Source organism: Myotis davidii, unplaced genomic scaffold, assembly GCF_000327345.1.
Source record: "Myotis davidii unplaced genomic scaffold, ASM32734v1 scaffold325, whole genome shotgun sequence".
In the NCBI taxonomy this organism is placed as follows: Eukaryota; Metazoa; Chordata; class Mammalia; order Chiroptera; family Vespertilionidae; genus Myotis; species Myotis davidii.
The window spans coordinates 163976-168429 of NW_006296057.1; the positions used below are offsets into that span (position 1 = coordinate 163976).

At 35.3% G+C, this 4454-nt stretch overlaps 1 protein-coding gene across 6 annotated transcripts in view; it reads right to left on the reverse strand.

The window, feature by feature from the left end:
- The window catches only part of IFT74 (intraflagellar transport 74), an 84191-nt gene that overhangs the window by 2749 nt on the left and 76988 nt on the right, over positions 1-4454 (reverse strand). The window lies entirely within an intron of this gene.

Below are 4454 nucleotides of genomic sequence, written 5' to 3' on the forward strand. Positions count from 1 at the left end.
AATGTATTTAAAATATTTATTATACCAATGAACATGCCAACCGAAAGACAATTTACTATTTATACCTTTCTTAAAAGAACTTAAAAAAGAATGAGACATGATGGGAATGTCTCCTTAAAATCTGGAAGTCTAATGCCATAAATGTAACGTATATTCTAACACTGTCTAAGGTTCAGCTATATAGGAAAGACTTCCTTATTTCCAGGCTTCACTTCCTGTCTAGTTCTACAAGCTGTGATAAGAGCAGAGCTGCAGTGTGAAGATTATAAGAGGGCTGGCGAAACGCTGGCACTGTTACAATAATTTCTGCATCAACAGGAAGCTAATGTGGATATTATATTGATGGTTGCTTCCTCAGAAGACAATTTTACTGTTATAGAATTAAATTGTTTTTCTGATTTAATTAACCTTGTAACTCTGGGTTACGGTCTTTCTTTTTTAAGATACACATAGTTTGTGTGTTTTTTTCCTAAGCAAAGTGCCTTCTGAAAAATAAAACACAAAATATTCTGCCCAGACATTTCCAAGAAGTAATAATCACTTTTAAAAATCTGATAATTAAAGCAGCTTTAGTAATATTTCTTCATGCTCTCATGATAAACTTATTTTCGGGGCATAAGTTCAGACTTAATGTAGCATCCATCCTATTGTTTCCTCCAAAGAGATAAATCTAGATATTAGGATGAATCATAACTAATAAATCATGTGAACCTTATGTGCTGTGAGTTAACACTACTAAATCAGATCTAGCTCCCCAGACAGGACCTTGAAGTGAAGATGGACTTAAGGAAGCTGTCAGCACTTTCTGACAATAAATCTAATAACCTTTTGCAAAGTCAAGTACCACACTTTTCCCTCTTTGTTCTACACAAAGAAGTGGCCTTCTTATAAAGCAGCAGACCTTAGGTGCCACACGAATAATGCTATAAAGCAACACTGTGCCAGATGGTCACATTCCTCCCATCTTATACATGAGATTTGCCTTTAAATCTCCAAGTCTATCATGAAGCACAATTCTGTTTTTTTCCTACAACTTACTTAAAACATCTAGTATAAGTTCCTTATATATTCTAGATATTAACCCCGTATTAGATATACGATTTGCAAATATTTTCTCCCACTTCATAGGTGCTTTTTTATTTTGTTCATTGCAAAAGGAACAGAAGCTTTCTAGTTTGATGTAGGTCACTTATTTCTGCCTTTGTGGCTTGTGCTTTTGGTGTCATATCAAAAAAATCCTTGTCAAGACTAATGTCACCTATGCTTTCTTCTATTAGTTATACAGTTGTTTCAATATTAATATGTTTAAATGATTTCAAATAACTAATAGCAATTCATTCAAAAAATAGTCTGTGATGTAAAATTATTTATAGATGTCAAGAACTAGTTTTCCATGAAATATTGTAATAGATAGGGATATCAGAATTTGACTTGATTATTTGGAACTCAAAAAAGGCAACAAAATAATACTGTACAGTGTGTCTTATGTTATAAATTCCTATTATCAGTATATGTGGTTAAGAATATGATTAGACTAAGTGAAATAAGCCAGTCAATGAAAGAAAAATACCACATGATCTCACTTATTCACGGATAATTGAGACCATTATACACTTTTGAACAATAATAGATACAGAGGCAGAGCTGCCTCAAACAGAGTGTCAAACTGCATCGGGAAGGCCGGGGAGGGTTCGGGGGCGGGAGGTAGGGGGGTAAGAGATCAACCAAAGGACTTGTATGCATGCATATAAGCATAACCCATGGACATAAGACACTGGGGAATAGGGGAGGCTAAGGGACTGTCTAGGGCGGGGAAAAAAATGGACACATATGTAATACCCTTTGTAATAAAATAAAATAAAAAAGAAAAAAAAAAGAATATGATTAGAACTTAATGTAGAAATAAACAAAGCAACTACTGACCGGCTCTAAGAAATTGTGTTTGTCAAATATTTTCCTCCTAAATAATCTCATCAGGAGAAGAGGGCCAGTATTCCATAAGAAATATCACTATTTTTTCCTAAGAACCATTTAAGACGATGACTCCATAAACATTTTTTAGGTTTCTTCTTCAGCACACATCACAGACTGTTTTTTGAATGAATGGCTATTAGTTATTTGAAATCATTTAAACATATTACAAGGTTAAATATTCTAAACATCCTAGGATAATTTTACCACTTAAAAATCTATATCAAGACTTACATATTATGAATTAGAGAGAGAATAACTGACTGATAAATTTTAATTATGTAATTTAGTGATTTCTAAGCTTTTAGTAGTTATAGCAAACTCTGGTGAGCTTCTACCCCATACAAGAAGAATATAAGTTATACCTTTTTTTAAAAAAAAAAAATGGTACAGCCAGACAATGATTTAGCTGATGTCACAAAAAAAAGAACTTGAAAATATTGGGGGAGAGTAGGTGGGTGGGAAGTAATCAACCAAGAACCGTGTATGCATATATGCATGGCCCATGGCCACAGATAATGGGGCAGAGAGGACCTGGGGCAGGAGGGGCAGGGTGTGCTGGGCTGGGGAGGGCTGGAGGGGGTCAATGGGGAAAAAAGGGGGACATATGTAATACTTTCAACAATAAAGAATTATAAAAAAAAGAAAATAAATGCTTAAAGACTGTATGCATAGAATGATTTCATTTTTTGGTAAAAACCATATAATTAATATGGGTGTATAACTGCAAAGGAAAAAGTCTGTAAAATGTTATACCAAAATGTTAATGATTATCTGTCATGATCACATTATTATATAAAGAAAAGGAAGAAAAATGTTAATGCATTTAGCATTAATAAATCATAGTTTAAACTGTTACATAGCTGTAAATCAAGAAGTTCAAGGATAAGACTGCTCTTTACAGCATTATTTGAATAATTTTAAAAATTAGAAATAACCTAAATGTCCAGTAATATAGAATTGGTTTAGTAAATTGTGCTATATTCATGCAGTCAAATATTTAAAGAATCATATTTAAAAATATCTATAGACAATGGTAAGTACTTATCTATAATAATAAAAGTGTAATATACTAATTAGACCAGACAGCTGAACGACCTTTCGGACATCATTCTGGACAAAGCTGCGATGGAGGGGGTCAAGGCAGAGGTGATTAGTGGCAATCAGGCAGGCAGGAGAGTGGTTCAGGGAGATTAGGCAGGCAGGCGAGTGCTTCAGGGAAATCAGGCAGGCAGGCAAAGTGGTTAGGGGCAATCAGGCAGGCAGGCAGGCAAGCAGTTAGGAGCCAGCAGTCCCGGATTGAGAGAGGGTGCAGGCTGGGCTGAGGGACCCGCCCCACCCCACCCCCCCCACACACACACAAATTTCATGCACTGGGCCTCTAGTAGTTAATAATGAAAAACTGGAGTGAGGTGACATCTCATTGTAATTTTGATTTGCATTTCCCTAAAAGTTACTGATGTTGAGCATCTTTTCATATATCTGTTGGCCATTTGTGTGTCTTTTGGGGAGAGGTGTCTGTTCAGGTCCTCTGCTCATTTTTAATTATATTGTTTGATTTTTTTGGTGATGAGTTTTTTATATATATTTTGAATATTAACTCCTTGTCACAGCTATGGTTTACCAATATCTTCTCTCATTTGATTGGTCCCCTTTTTGTTTTGTTGGTGGTTTCTTTTGCTGTGCAGAAGTTTTTTGGTTTGAGGTACTACCTCACACCTGTTAGAATGGCTACTAGTATTATCGACAAAACAAGTAATAGCAAGTATTGGAGATGTTGTAGAGGAAAAGGAACCCTCATTCACTGCTGATGGGACTGCACACTGGTACAGCCATTATGGAAAACAGTATGGAGGTTCCTCAAACAATTAAGAATAGAGTTACCATATGACTTAGTAACACCTCTTCTGAGTACCTAACCCCCAAATTTGAAAACATTTATTTGAAAAGATATATGTACCCCTAAGTTCACTGCAGCATTATTCACAGTGGCCAAGACATGGAAACAAACAAAGAATCATCCTTCAATAGATAACTGGATAAAGATGTGATACATACATACAATGGAATACTACTCAGCCATAAGAAAAGATGAAATACTGTCATTTGTGAGAACCATGGATGGATCTTGACAATATCATCCTAAGCAAAATAAGTCAGAGAGAAAAAAGTCAAGAACTTTTTGTTCAGTTCTGGAATAAAGAACTGAAAGCAACAAGTGAACAAATAAGACAAACAAAACCAAACCTCACAGATACAGACAACAGCATGGTGGTTAACAGTGGGAAGAGGACGGCCCAAACCAATATGCTCAACTAATATTTGACAAAGGAGGCAAGAACATACAATGGAGTCAAGACAGTCTCTTTAATAAATGGTGTTAGGAAAATTGGACAGATATATGCAAGAAAATGAAACTAGACCACCAACTTACACCATACACAAAAATAAACTCAAAATGGATAAAGGACTTAAATGTACGA